At 40.2% G+C, this 16,014-nt stretch overlaps 1 long non-coding RNA gene across 5 annotated transcripts in view; it reads left to right on the forward strand.

The window, feature by feature from the left end:
- Positions 1-4,690: 4,690 nt before the first annotated feature.
- Positions 4,691-16,014, forward strand: part of LOC119246206 (uncharacterized) — an 84,991-nt gene continuing 73,667 nt past the window's right edge. For 3 of the 5 annotated variants that reach the window (XR_008552016.1, XR_008552014.1, XR_008552017.1), the window contains exons 1-3: positions 5,372-5,659; positions 6,792-6,885; positions 8,353-8,439. This is a non-coding gene — a long non-coding RNA (uncharacterized LOC119246206). Of the gene's footprint in view, positions 4,814-5,371; positions 5,660-6,791; positions 6,886-8,352; positions 8,440-16,014 lie in introns of those variants that run through there. The other 2 variants (XR_008552015.1, XR_008552018.1) reach the window with 2 other exon arrangements.

Raw genomic sequence — 16,014 nt, forward strand, 5'->3', positions numbered from 1 at the left:
TTCTGAGGGTTGCGGTAATAATGTACCATAAACCTGATGGCTAAAAACAATAGAATTGTGTTATTTCACAGTTCTGGAGGCTAGAAGACCAAAGTGAAGATGTTGGCAGGGCCATGTTCCTCCTGAAGTCTTTAGGGGAAGATAATTTCTAGCCTCTTCCATTGTCTGGTAGTCCCAGGCATTCTTTGGTTTGTGATAACATAACTCAAATCTCTGCTTCCCTCTTCATGTGACTGACTTCCCTCTGTGTCTCTTCCCTTCAAGCTAAAACACCAGTCACAATGGATTAAGAGCCCATCTTACTGCAGTATAACTTCATCTTGATTATATCTGTAAAGACCCTATTTCCAAATAAGACCCCATTGACAGGTACCATGGGTTAGGACTTCAACATATTTTGGGGGGGGGGGCATTTGACAACACAAATTTCACCTATACCATTTGGTGACCAACACCATGTTTGTTGGTGTGTAGGAACAAGACTTTGATTGGAAGGCATGAAACAGACCAAAGAAAAGGATCTATTGGAGAGGAAACCAGGCTCTGACCAACCTGACGTGGTTATCAGTTGTGCTAACCAGTGCTACATGCAGTCACCCTATAACAATGACCTTATTCTCTCCTTTCCCTTCCTCCCTTCTCTCTCTCTCTCTCTCTCTCTCTCTTTCTCTGTCTCTCTCCCTCCTTCCTTTCATAAATGAGTGATACAATTAAATATATGGTGATGGGAAGTTTAGGGGAAGATCTGAATCAGAAAATGGTACTTTCCTGTAAGGTAAATAATAAGGTATGCATCAGTTTATCCCATATCCCCAAATCATAAAATAAATCTTACCAAGGGATTTGTAGCTGAAGAATCTATTACAAGTACTCAGTGGTGGAGGCTTAGAGTAGAAAATTTGGGATGGAGGTGTCACAAGACCAGAAACTGGAGGTGGGAGTAGAAATGATCCACATAGTCATTAAACCAGTATAGAAAAGAAAATTCCTTAGACTGGAATGCCTTAGGTTCAAACTGACTGTTATATTATAGAGAGTATACAGAGGTGCAAACCAGAGGTGGCGATGAAGATGTTGGCAGGGCACACCATAGAAGGGATTAATTAATAGAAGTGATTAACAAGTAGATAACAATTCCAAAAAGGAATGAACCCCACCCTCCAAAGAACACTATATCAGGACACTATTTCTGCACTGTAAGAGGTTGCTCTTCTTCCAAGACTGCCCACCAGTGACCATGTGGGTGCCTCTCTATTTTTTCTTTTCCTTTTCCTAATAAACCCATCCTTTCAAAATGTACCCTTTGCCTGCCTGTGCCTGTGCAAATGTGTTCCTCTCCTGGGTAAACTCGCCACATGCCACTGAAAGGGGAGCTGTGCAGAACCTTTTCTTAGAGGTCACCCAAGGATCCCCGTTCACTGAACCCAACATCTCATCAAAATGACATCACTCAGCTTTATATTTAGATTTGAATTATACATACATATACATACATATTTTTAAGTAACTTAGCTTAGAGTATCAACATTCCAGTCTGAGCATTATCTGAGTGATATTGTCTCTATACTCTTTGTCTTAGAAGATGGCTGGTGACATATTTCCCTAGCACAAGGAGACCAATTAAAGTAATTAGCATTCTGCAAGTCTGAATCAATGATGTTGCTCACGAATCCTAATCAACTGAAGTAAAGAAACTTAGTTCACGCTTTTCTTGGAGCCATAAGAGGAAGCTCTAGCAAGAGTCCTCCCATCAGGAAACCATCTCTAGAGCTGTAAATTCTCAGTTGTTACAGAAAAGAGAGAAGTCTATGCATCATGTTCAGGCTCACTGTGAGTAATAACACAGCCCAAAGAGTAAACAAACCAAAAAATTATTAAAATAATTATTAGGAGAAAATTTCTCCACAGGGAAAAGTTAATGTGTTATAAAACTGCTGAGTGAGGATCAGAATGGAAAATACTGATAATAGGTTTTTGCAACAAGCTCATGTTTTGTTTTAACCCTACTTTTGGATTCAGACTGGTCATTGGAACATCCTCACTTGAGTCTACATAGAATGATCAAATCTGCCCTTATCAATGGCACAGATGTTTATAGAAGACTTTGAAAACAAATGGAGGGTGCTGCAGGATTCCTTGGAGACAGCAGTGGTGTACTTTCTTATCAAAAGATCAGTGAAAAACTCTCTAACTTATCTAAAGATCGGTTGAAAAACTCTCAATAGCACATGGACTAAAAGGGAAATGTGAAATGTAATGGTGTTTGGTCAGTGGAGCAAGTGATTTGTAGTGGTGAAAGAAAATACAGATAAAGTTATTTGAATTGTGCTTTTTATATATCTTGTAGCTTAATTTGGGCTTAGAATGGATCTCAAATGCGATTTTGTTGGCTTAGTTTTGACCTGAACTAAATGAATTTGCTGGTTTTGTTTCTTTTCATTCAAATAGGACACACCCTCCTTGTTTAGAGAAATCTGATTGTTATCAGGCCTTAGAGACCCAATGAAGTACTCCTTCCAATTTTGGATGTTAAATCATGCTGGATTCTTACTTAAGACCTCAAGGAAGACTTAAGCTGAAGGACAAAGATGATTGTCAAATGAGCTATGAATTAGAGTCTGGTTCTTTGGTTCAATGAAAATAGTTTAGGTAAAGGTAGATTCAATAAGGCAGACAAAAAGAAATGAAATATGCTTCTAGGGAATAAGCAGGACAAAGAAAGACATAGGGACTCATTAAAGAAGTAGCCGATGAACAATTCATAACCAACATCTGATATATAATTTAAGACCCAAGGGTCAGTTAATATCAAGTCTATTGCAACACACAAGCCCAGAAAGAATCTGGCTGGCAATTGTTCCTGAGCTTGCATTAGCTGTTTTTATTTCACGCAAGTGTTTTTCCGGAGGCACCAAAAAAAAATGTAAGAGTAAATCGGATTTATCAGAGGCATTTACTTGGATTAATTAGGTAATAAAAGCATTTTCAAATTGCTAACTTACTAAGCAATGTCACCGGGATGCTGAATTACTTTACTTTTATTACGATGATCAAAAGAGATATAAATGCAGGCCCAGCCACAAAACCAAAGCACAGAGAAGAGAGGCAGCAGTCATTCTTTGCATAATTATGGGTATTTGTCATCCTTGCCTTGAAAAGGGGATCATCAGTTTTTCTAAAGACTGTTGTCTTTGCTTTAGAGTCTCCTCTTCAGAATGCTGTTTATCACCATGATGTCCTCATTTACCCAGCAACAAGTACAGTACGAATATGCTTTTCATTAGTGAATTTAATGAATTTAATTGTACTTCAACATGTTAATTAAAAAGTGTACATGTCATTCTTATAAGAACGGAACTTTAAAAATTCTTGGTTTTCAAATGCTCGGTTAAATTCCTAAAAGCAAAGCTGAAAAACAGGGCTAATCAGTGTGAAATTTAGTATCATGAGTCTGGAGTTGATTTTGATAATCCATTATTAATATTTCCTATCCCTTTTAGAAAGCAAAGACTCAAAAATCACAGCACCAATAGTTTTATTGATATTTAGGGAGAACACTTTGAAGAAAACAAATGTAAGAGGAAACAAGTTTGTTTCAAAGCGAAAAACACGAAAGAAAACGCTGCTAAACCAGATATTCCATCAGTAGAAAATGAATGAGAATTTTATTATTTCTTGGCTTTAAAAAAAGCTGTCTTTTGCCAAATCTAAGAATGTTGCCAACCTGGAAGAAAAAGGATCCATTTTTCTACATAGCCACATTTAATAATTTCCATGAAATTGACATTTTAGAACAATGGCAAAAAGCCAAATTAAAACTTATGGGTTCCTAATCCTTAAATTCTGAGGCCGTTTTCTTAAGAAATACCTAAAATACACTTTAAAACGAACCCAATTAATATAATTACAGAGGGTTTAAATACATACACACTGGATCTGTTTCTATAAAACACAGCTGTTCTGTTATTTATATTTTGCTATTTTTTTAAAATTAGAAACGTGGCCGTATATATAAAGTAACTTTTAAACAAGAGTGAGTCTGTTGTCTTCTGCATCGTTAAATTTTTAAAAAGCCCCTACAACCAATTAGCTTGGAAATCTTATATTCATGCCTCTGAATATTGCTGCGGTAGTAACAGGGAAAGCAGCACATCCAGGTATCGAACGTAACAGAAACGAGGCACAGGCAGCAACTTGTATCCCCTGGCAGTTGACATGCTAATTTCTTCGCCTCCTCTCTCTCCCGCTCACTCCACCCGCTTCAGTAACCTCCTTCCCCCCAAGGCACGAGGCACCTTCTGGTCCTTGGAAGGTGCCTCGCCGGGAGTGAAGAGACGCCGGAAGAGCTAGGGCAGAGCGCGCGATGCCCACGCCCTTGGCTGTGAGGTGAGTGCGGACCACCTCACGTGGAAAAGTGGGGAGCTGGTGAGGAGCGTGGGCTCGAGGCGCACCCCCCTTTCCGCACTCCGCCTGGGACTGGGGATTGCGGCTGGAGGCACGGGGCCCGCAGCCCCCCGGCAGTGCCCGGGCAAGGATGGGCGGGCGGGGGCGGAGCGCAGCGCTGCGCTGCGCGGGGCGGCGGGAAAGGGGCGGGGAGGATAGCTCTGGCTCTGGCGGGCAGAGGGACGGTGGCAGAACCTGCTGGCTAGGTGGGAGGCTCGCCCGCAGAGAGGAGGGGAAGGAAGCACCGCCGCTGCCCGGGAGCCAGGAGGCTCTCGGAGTGCAGGAGTAAGGCCGCCGCCGCCACCTCCTCCTGCAGCGGAGACCGTGCAGCCCGCGGGCGCACCGGTGAGAACCGCGACCCTGCGCGCAGGTGGGCACCCCCAATCGCGGCGCTCGGACCCCTCCCGGGCCGCCGCGGCTAGGATGCCCTCCCTTCCAGGGTCCTGCGCTCGGGGACGAGGACTGGATAGGTCCCGGGGCAAAAGGAAGGTGCACGGCCCAGGGTAGGCACGCTTGTGCCCACACGCTCTATTAGGTGGGGAAGAGGTGCGGGAAAACTGCCTCCCTTGGGGTTCACTCAGGTCTCATGTCCCCACCCCACCCCTTTCTGATGAGCCCAGCACTCATGCGGGTTGGGAGGATTGCGACCCCCTCCCCCGCCCGCAATCTCGGCTGTGTGTGCAGTTACCCCGGTCTTCACAGTCCACACCCGGCAACCATCAGGACGCCCCCTGATCTGGGCACGCGGGGCTATAGGGACCCTGGAGGAGAGTGGTGGCAGGACCTGCTGGGGCGAGTGCGGGGAAGGCACGAGTTGCTCGAGTATTGTCTGCTGGGGCGGGTGCCAGAGCTGGAGCCCGCGCGCTCCCTCCGCTTTCAAGGCCCCGGCGGGGGCGGGGGCGGGGGCGGAAAACGGGTTTGCCGAACTTATCTGCGAAGGCTGACTGTGCGCTTGCACTTAGATACTTGTGCCTTATGCTCGTTTGGACGAGGGTTTCGTGGAAGCACGTGGGAGCAGGATTGGTCACTGGCGGACCCCCAAAGGTCCCCTTGGGATGGCCCGGCGCGTGTTCGGGGTCGGGAAGAGAGAATATGAGCGTGTGTGAATGTTCCTCCTAGGGAGGAGAAGGAGAGTTGCGTCAAGATTTGGTTTTCCTGGATTTGCTGCAATTCCTTAAATCAAACCAGGTTTTCGGGGCATTAAAGTAAATTGCCGGTAAGTGGGGACATCTCTGATAAGGATAAAAAGGACCCCCCGGGTGTGCGCGGTAGCCGACTTGGCTGGCACGCCAGCTCGGCAGCTTCTGGCGCGATCTCACCTAGGTGGGGTGGGAGTCGGGGTGGTGCTTGTGTTTTTGGCCTAAGGTGCAGGAGCTGGGACCCATGTTCCGGGTTGCGGGCACTCGGGAGGTGAACACTGCGTGGCGCGGCATCGCTGTTATTTTCAACTCCTGATCTCTGCGCCTGGTCCGCCTGTCTCTCTTCTCTCCTCTCTCCTCTCTGTCTCAGCCTGATATTCTACATTAGCACCAGAATTTCAGTGTTTATCTCCTTTTCTCCCTCTCTAGTCCCCTTCCCTTTCTCCCCTTCTTGTTCCCCCCCGCCCCACTCTCTCTCACACAAACCCCACACCATGGTTCAGTCTGATATTCTAAATTAACTCCAGAATCTCTGTCTCTCTCTTTCCCCTCCCCCTTACACCCTCTCATTTCACGACTGATAGTTGCTCATGGATTTTTATTCATGACTTTATTTAAAGGAAAAAGCCTATTTGTGTTAAAATGCGTTGGGTGTCAGAAAGACCTTTCAGCACTTCTCATTTACATTCAAATCCGCGATAGGGCATTAGGAAAATACCCCACTTAAATGCTGTTTAGATTGGACAAAACTCAAGTTCATGCTAGAATTAATATTATTGTTTAAATGCGCATTTTACAACCACGGGGCAAAGTAACCTTTGCCTGAATCTCTTCCTCTCTCTTTCCTTTGTGTTAATTTGCAGAATTCTTAATCACCTGATTAACAAAGTGGTCAAGTTGCTTTAATCTTTAGGGACAGGTGTCGAAATGGCTGTGGGTTGGCACGCGGCTGGGTTCCGTGACTCCGTCTCCTTTAATGAACTGATCACTGGTGTTGAGCTGAGATTTACCTATGCTTTGATTTCTAAATAATTTATCAAACCATTGGGGGGAACGGGACTCCTTAGAAATTTTCCACACAGGACATAAAAACACTTTTATCTTTCGGAGTAAATATTTTGCCACTTTCCCCCCAGTTGTCCCTGCTAGATGCCCTGAAGATGCGTGCTCCATGAACAGTACATGGTTATTTCTTTTTCATGTCTCCAGGTGGCAGTGTAGAAGCCAAAACCCAGAAACAGTTTCTGAAAAATAAGAGTGACTATACATGAGTAAGCAAGCACAGGAATCTGAAAAACCACAGGTATGTAGAACAATTAATCTACCTATCCGGCTTTATAATTATTGCATTCCAGTATCTTAACATCTATATAGACTTTTATGAAGTGAAACTTATTTTGAGGTAGTCTCAAAGGCGAACACAAAAGGAGAAAATACAAGTGTATTCTATTGCAGACCATGAATTTAAATAAAAATACTACATGTCATTATACTGCATTACTTTTTACTGTTCTAAAAGAGAAACATTGTTTTTCCATTGCAATTGTGTGGCTTTGCATTTAGCCACTTGTTGCTTGATAATTTGCTTTTAAAAACACTGCCCGAAACTGTAAGACTGCCAATTGTTCTGAATAATTTAGTATACTATCACAGTTACCCTGTTGCGCCAACATAACAGTATCTGCTTTTTACAAAAATTGTGTCTAACTAGACATCTTAGTTATCAAAATACCAATGAGTGAATTAAGCTTTTTTTTCTAACCCACTCTTCTGTTTTTCAACCCTTTTTTTTCATTTTCCTTCTCCTATCTTGATGCTTTTCCAAACCAGCATATAAGAGGTACCTTCGTAATTTAGCCACTTGACTGAACTAAGGATGGATTTAATACGGGATCAAAGACAATTGAGTCTGAAAGTTTTTCATTGTGACACAATTCAAAAGAATTTGCCTTTGATTATCATTTAAGTATAAAGTTGTGTATTAAGGCCATTTTCCAACAACTGGGTAGCAACTGTTATGAATGGCCAAAGAAACTAGAGGGGGGAAATGTTCACATTTGTAGATTTTTATTTTTTTCCTGAGAACGGTGGGTCATAGCTAATGGTGCTCTCACAGGGAAGCTAAAGCTGTTATTATGTTGACGTATAAGGGTCAGGCATCAAAATGACTGTGAAAGAAAAGGAAGCTTTCTCTTCAGGGAGATTTGCGTTCATCACAACCTTGGGATATGGTGACTTCTTGTGAGTTTCGACATTCTGCCCCTAAAGCCAAGGAGAGATTTGTTAAGCCCCTGCCAATGAGAGTGTAAAACAAAGTCAGATGCTGTTCTTGAAGCTTAAAATAATCAAATTGGACACTTAGCAGTAGAAAGCAAATAGGGTGTTCTTACTGAGAAAGTATAAAGACTGAATGGTTCTTACTGTAAAGACCACAATGGACATGGTGTGGCTTCAGAAAAGCTCTGGGACACCTAAAATTGTACTGCCTGGGACTTCGATTTGTATCTAACTCAGGATACTGGGAGGTAACTCATTATCCCACAACGTGTCTAAGAAGAATATGGTCTAATCTTCTAAGTCAGAAAGGCAAAGAACAAGGTTGACATTTTGTTCCTTTGTTGAATTATAGCCTTTTCATGATAGAGAATATATTTTTGAGGTATAAATATATACATACAATAAAGGTTATAAGTTGCATTCATCTAAATTGTGCTGCTTGATGAATTCTTACATGCATGTATATCCATGTGACACCCCCCCCCCCAACCAGATCAAGATGTGGACCATTTCCAGTATTCCAGAAGATTTCTTCCTCTTGTGACTTCTGGTCACTTTTCATCCCACTTCTAAAGTAAAGGTAACTACATTGTGATTCGTTTTTAATTTTTTTCCAGCTTTTAAGCACCATATAAACACTATCATATCTAAGGGACTCTTCAGTATATCTTTCACATAACATAATGTCTAATGAGGTTCATCCATGTTTTGGGGATTTTAATCTATTGTTGAGAGGTCAGTTCATTTCTTTCTAGTCCATACTTCTTTCAGGTATACCACAATTTGTGTATCCAGTGTCCTGGTGGATTTGGGGAGCATTTCCAGTGTGTGACTAATAAATAAAGCGGCCATGAACATTCTTGCTTATGTTGTTTGATGCACATGTCCACCACTCATTTCTCTTGGCCACATATCTACTCTGAAATCAAGAGTAGGCTTCTATTTAACTTTAGTAGATACTACCCAACAGTTTTCCAAAATAGTTGGTCCAATTTAAATTTTACCAGTACTGTTCTTATTGCTTTACATTTTCACTAACACTTTTTTTTTTTTGCAGGGGGTCTTTTAAATTTTAACTGTTTTGCCGGAGGTATAGGGATAGGCCCTTGTGGGGTTTTAGAATGTCTAATGAGGTTCATCCACGTTTTGTGGTAAAATAGACATAATAAAATTTACCATCTAAACAATTTTTAAAAGTAAAGTTAGTAGTGTCAAATACATTCACATTGTATAACCACTACCACCATCCATATCCAGAACTCCTTTCATCATGCAAAATTGGAAGACTGTACCCATTACACAATAAATCTCCACTCTCTCCCTGCTGGCCTTGGCAACTATCGTTCTACTTTCTGTTTCTATGAATTTGACTATTCTGGGTTCCTTCTATAAATGGAATCATATAGCATTTGGTTTTTTAGTGACTAGCTTACATCATTTTGCATAACTTCTTTAAGTTTCACCCATGTTGTTGCATATGTCAGGATTTCCTTCCCTTTTAAGGTTGTGAATAATACTCCGTTGTATGCACATACCACATTTTATTTATCTGTTTGTCCATGGACTCTGGGTTTACTGCCACCTTTTGGCTACTGTGAGTAGTGCAGCTATGAACATGAAGGTACAAATATTTCTTCAAAATTCTGCTATGAACTTTTTGGGGTATATAAGCAGAAGTAGAATTGCTGGATCAGATATTAATTCTACTTATATTTTTGAGTAATGTATTATTTTCCATAGTGATTACACCATTTTACATTCCCAGCAGTGTACAAGGGTTCCAGTTTCTCCACTTGCTCATTAGCACTTGTTCATTTTTTCAATAGTAGCAACAGCCATTGAAGTTGGTCCTCATGGTTTTAATCTATTTGTGTTTCCTGGTGAGTAGTGGTATTGAATGCCATCTTATATATTTACTAGCATTTGCATTTCTTTTTTTTTTTTTTTTGTGAAGTTCCTGTTCAAGTCTTTTGCCCATTTTTGAATTGGGTTATTTGATTTTTTAAAAATCTTATTTCTTTAAAAGAGTTCTTTTATATTCCACATACAAGTTCTTAGTCAGATACATGTACTAAAAATATTTCCTCTGTGTGTGACTCCCTTTTTACTGTCTTCATGGTATCTTTTGATGATTTTTAACGAAGCCCAGTTATCAATTTTTTTATGGCTATTGCTTTTATGTTCTGAAATCTTTGTCACTTTGGGTTTTTTTTTAAGTTCCTTTTTTTGTTACTGAAATACATAAAGATAATCTATGCAGTTAAATACATTATGTATAATCTATTTGGAAGCTGCAGGAAATTAACTGTAGGCCTATTTCAGATAAGTGCCCTAAGAATTAGGCTGGTGATGTTTGCTGCTGGAGAAGGTGCTGGAGAAGGGGTTTGAAAAAGTGTGTTTATCAATAAGCTACATGGACAAAGATGTTATTACTCAAGTTGCCCCTGCTGTTAGTCTCCTTCTAACGCTGATTATGTCCCCAAATCTCCATAGTGGCAGGGACTATAGGGAAGGACCTGGTGATGACTTGACTAGAGGAAGAAGGTGGCACAATGGGTAGGCATCCGCTTTTCCTTAATTTGTAATCCATACTTGTGCTTTCATCCCAAGGAGAGGTGCTGCCATTTGGTGCTACTTCTCTTTGACCCTGAAATATCCATGCCCCTTAGGGTTCTGCATTCACTAGCTTTTTCTCTTCTCCATCCATGTCTTTTCCTGGAATGTCCAACATTCACATTCACTTTCATGACCTGAACTGTATCTCTCCTTCTGTCCTGTGTTCTACATCTCTTATTTCCTGCTTGCCAATTATTCCTCAACACAAGATCCAGAACTGTATCCTTAACTGCTTCCTGGACATCTCCCATAGGATGTCCTATGGGTGTCTTTATAAAAAAATACATTGTTCCTCTCCAGTCTGCTCTTCTACTTTCCTACTTTAATTAATATATTTGCCATTAATCTAGGATCCCAAAGTAGAAATCTTGGCACTGTCCCTGATCCTCCCACACAACTTCTATCACCCTCACAACCCATATTTAGTTAGTTGTCAAGGCTGCTGAGGCTTTCCCCTATCTTTGGAACATCTTTAAAAATCATCTTGTCTTCCCTATATTTGCCACTTCGTGATTGAGGTCCTCTTTAGGATTGTAGTAATAGCCTCTCAACTGATCACCCTGATTTTTAATTTTGCTTCAAAATCTCCACTTATCAGCTTTCTTTTCCTAAAACAGATTGAATCATGTCATTTCCTACTTAAAAAGATTTGTTGCTCTCCACAGCCTACAAGAGGCATTCAGTTCCCTTAGAATAATTTACATTATGACATCCCTCATTATTTGCCTTCAACCTGCTTTTCCTGCTCCATCATCTGCCATTTCCTCCCCACACTCCATCTGTCCTAAACTATTTTCCATTCCTAGAACATTCCTTGAATTCTTTCCAGCATCTGTGCTTTTGCACATGCTATTTCTTCTACTTCTGATGTCCATTGGTGAATCATTTTCTCTTTAAAAACCTACTCAAATGTGACCTCTTTGAGTCTTCCTTTCCTCTAAGTAGACCTTGCTATTCACACTTTTAGTGTAGTTAGGAAATGACTACATAATTTATCTACATGATGTGTTTATCTACATAATTTATACTATTGCATATTAATCTTTGTGCCCCCAGTAACAACTGAGAGCACTACTTGAAATATAGGAGGCACTTAATAAATGTTCACAGAATGAATTATTCACGAAGAATCCATTCCTTATTGTATGAGCTAGCTTTGTTGCTTAACAAGCTACCACAGTAACAGTTGGGTTAGTGGTCTCAACGTCCAGTATTTGGTTAGCTCTGGATCCTGTCTATTGGCGATGTGGGTAGGACTCAGGTGGGTAGTTCTTTGACACAGGGCAGGTTTCCTGACCTAGTTGGGCTCGCTTGTCTGCCATCTGCTGGGGGGTTGAGGAGCTTACTCCTCTAGGTTGGCCTGAGCTCCCCTAGGCTCCACGTGGTCTCTAAACTTTAAACAGGCTAGCTCAGGCTTGTCCACCCCACAGTTGGTGGGGTTCTGAGAAAGTGGAGAGACACACAAGACCTCTCAAGACGTAGGCTTGCAACTGGCATAAGGTTACTGCCTCTGAATTTTGTTAGCTTAAAAAAAGCCAGTTTTGAAGGTGGAAATGGATTCCATCTCTTCAAGGAAGGAGTTGCAGTCATGTTGCAAGGAGCATGAACAGAGAGAATAATTACAGCCATATTTGCAAGTAATGTACCACACTTACATAGGAGTGAGAATATGAGATTAAGCCAGGATTGTCCAGAGGGTCGATTCTATGTAGCTCACTAGCAGGGAGGACAGTTTTTACCCTAGTTGTATCTTAACTGTATCTAAATGTCCAACCAAGATGACCCCATAGTTTCCATCAACCTCCTTTGGCCCTCCCCTTAAGTCCTCTGTCATTATTTTATCCAAAGCATATTTAAGATAGCACCACTTTTCCTTTTGGTCTTGATGAAATACCATTGGCAATGTGGTATGGGGAAGCTGCTATTTAGCACTGTAGAAACGACAAACATCTCCCTTTCCTCTTCATTCTGGAAGCTTCTGTGGATCCTCTTCACCATTGGGGATCTCATTATGGAGTACCTTTGAGTATTTGCCTTTTATTTGTCTCCAGTATCCAGTATCCAGTGTCAGGAAATGAAAAGAGATCTGATTGATTGGGGCTGTTCATCTGTGTTCACCCTCACCATGTGTGAAAATTGAAGATATCATCCTACTGAGAAGCAGTAGTAGTTTATCCATTCTTAATGTTTGTGTGCTTTTCCAGCTGTTACAAACTACTCAGCATGGAAACATGAATTTAAATGTTTCTGATTTACTACCTATTTAAGGATCCTTTTTAAGAACTAGAGTACATTAGGAAGAAATCAAGTTATAACATATATGTAGGAAATGACCCTTGGTTTCTAGAGGTAGTTTTTATAACCATGTATATATAGATGTTTGACTTTTCCAGAACTTGGACTGAGTACACATCTATATGTTTTAATAGAGCTTTTAGAAGTAAAGAAAACTGATAGAAATTTTACTCCATTCAATCACATTCAGAGTTAGACATTCTGAATTTCTAATTCTAGAAATTCAGATGAACTATGAAGTGAATATGAAAGAATATGAAGTGAATATTCAAGGGCCTTAAAAAGCCAAGAATTTCTTTTTTTTTTAAAAAAAGATTTATATATTCATGCATACAAGAGATGGGGTACAGGCCAGAGGTATGGGGGGCTGGTGAGAGAATTCACTGGAGACAGAGTGGGGAACAGAACAGGCAGATTGACCAAAGTGCACTGCTGAGGGGAGCAGCAGGTGCGTCAGGAGAGGTCTGCTCTGCCATGTGGGTTGCTCCCTGGCCGGCCAGGGGATTGAACTCGTGCTGCAGAGGCTGCGGACAGCTTCATAGGTTGCGTCTTAACCCGTTGCGCCACCAGGGAGGCCCCCACCCCCACAATTTCTTGATAGCCTCTCACATGTTTTATCCTGCTTTGAGTCACTCTAAAGGCAGGATTGGTCACTGACATAGTTAGTGGCATGAAAAAATCTACAACCTGAGTAATCCTGTCAAAACAACAGATGTACTCTATTTAATGGTTAAATATCTTTGCAAACTTTTTTTTTTCTAGCATGCATTTCCTTTTTATTTTTCAGAGAACAAAAGATTTCGTTCATATCTCATTTACTATACCCTATTTATAGATCATTTTCACATAGGATCTCGATTGCATTTACTGTTTATTTAAAATGGTAACATCAATTTAAATGGCCTTAATTCAAAGTTTTTAGAAGACCATCACAATTGTGAGTTAGTAAGTCAATATTTTTATCATTAATAATGTATCAAATCAAGAAATTTTGAAGGATTGAAAGAGGATACTAATTGGACAACATTTGTAGGTACTCATGCTTTGTTTTTCTAAAAGTTTGATGTAGGCATAAAATATTAATGTAGGAATAATCATAAAATATTTAAAAATTTAAAAAATAAATAAAAGTATTTTAATACTGTATTCCCAACATGTATAGTATGGATTCTCCCTAACTTGTACTTACTGATGTATAAATACATAGACTATGGAGAGAGAGAGAGAATGGTTGTAAACAATATATGCAGAGAATTGGCTATTGTCTTTTTTATCACCAGGGATGGCAATGTGGCCTTTTTCCCTTTAGTTACCACTGAGTATGATGATCCTCTACATGTGATTGCCCATGTCATAGAGAAAGGCTTCGAGACTCATAGAAGGAATCTGGTTCCTGGAACTTAAATAACAATCCCTGGGGATGCCTTTAATGTATTTCTCACTCTACCTCACATGTATTTCTACTTGGCCTGTGAGCATGAGGTGTAGTCGTGTGTGTGTATGTATGTCGGGGCTTTTCCCAATAATGATACTGGGTTTCCATATCTATATGAGTCTACGTGGGTCAGAGTGAATGGTTACCTATTGTGTTGTTTTGCATCCCTAGTGGTAATTTTCCCTTCACATTCACTGAAAATATATATTCATAAAAATCAAAGCACTTCACCAAAGGCTTTCACCTTGTATTGGATTTGATCTTGGATTGGCCTGGTACTGGAATCAGAAGGTTGGATTAGAAAAATTATCCACTAGGCTTCCAAATACCAATGGCTGTAGGGGCTGGATGTATCATTTTCATTGCTCTGAGCTTCAGTTTTCTCATCTCTAACAAGAAACTTAGACTGTGGACCTCTTCTTATTCTGACACTTTATTAGTCTTAATATATCATATATTTGCCCCTTCTCAAATTTCAGTAAGTTAGCATAAAACTATTACTAGGATTTAAAGGTTTTGATTGCATAAAGTGTGGCATTGCATTATGATAAAGTTAATGAAATGAGATCAAGTGGCCAGGTACAAACTAGGATGATTATCCATTGCAGAATATTCAAATTTATGTTATTGTGGGGTTTTTCAGAAGCAGAGTAACTGTAATCCTACTAAGAATGTAAACTGTATTGTTGAGTTAGGGTGCCCTTTCCACTGTACTCATAAACCTCTCCAGGAATAGGGAGGACTTCATTTGAGGGCTACTACATGACTTCTCCAGTTCTTGTCATTCTTTTGTACTAAGAATTTGACACTCACGAGACCAAGTATGGTTTTTCTTATATGCCTCCTCTTTTGGGTTGTTGGGCTTCTTGAATTTGAAGGTTGGTGTCTTTCATCAGTATTGAAAATTCTCATTGTTTCTTCAGATATTACTACCTTTGCCCTGTTCTGTCTTATTTCTGGCTCTCTAATTACATGCTTAGGAGATTCTTCATGTTTTCCTTTCCTTTTTTCCATTTGGGTATTAATATGGGTGCTTTCCACTAACTTTTATCTTAAAATTCACTAGTCCTATCTCTTGTTATGTCTAGTATGCTATTGAATCTATCCTGTGAGTTAATTTCAGATATTGTATTTTTCTAGGATGTACATTGAGTTTTTAAATAGATTCTAGCTCTTTTTTGAAATATTCTGTCATTTTTACCCTTTTCTTTTTTCTCTAACCAGTAAATCATAGTTATTTTAAAAATCTTGTCTATGCAATTCAATAATGTGGATCATCTGTTATCTTTTTTTCTCTCATTTATTGGTTACATTTTCTTGCAATTCCTCTCATGTCTAATAATTTATTTGTACTGGATGTAGTGTGTGAAATAATCTTACTGGTTCTAGGTTATATCTTCCTTAAGAGAATTTCCTCTGTTAAACAAATGCAGTGAGAAACTGATCACTTTAACTTCTCTGGGAACTAAACTAAATCAAGGCCAGATTGCAGTTTTAAGAAGACTCAACCTCGTTGTGGTTGTCCTTGCTCCTCAGGCATGGCTCTCCTGGGCTTTTAATTGAAACCTTATAAGATTTTTGTCTTCTTAGCCATGAAAAACTTGCAGATTAAATTTTGCCCTTTGGTGGTCTTGAGCTTAGCCTCCTGCCCCCTAAATTTAAAATTCTTGCAACTGTCTTGAGGAGAAAATTGGTTACATATTTGAGGCAGCACTCTTATTTTAGTAAAACCTTTGTTTTTGAAACACTGAAACTGTAGGCGACTTCCTTCTTAGAAACCTTTAGCCTAATATCGCAACCTCCCTCTAA

This window comes from Talpa occidentalis, unplaced genomic scaffold (genome assembly GCF_014898055.3).
Source record: "Talpa occidentalis isolate TD23 unplaced genomic scaffold, MPIMG_talOcc4v2.1 talOcc4.15, whole genome shotgun sequence".
NCBI lineage: Eukaryota > Metazoa > Chordata > Mammalia > Eulipotyphla > Talpidae > Talpa > Talpa occidentalis.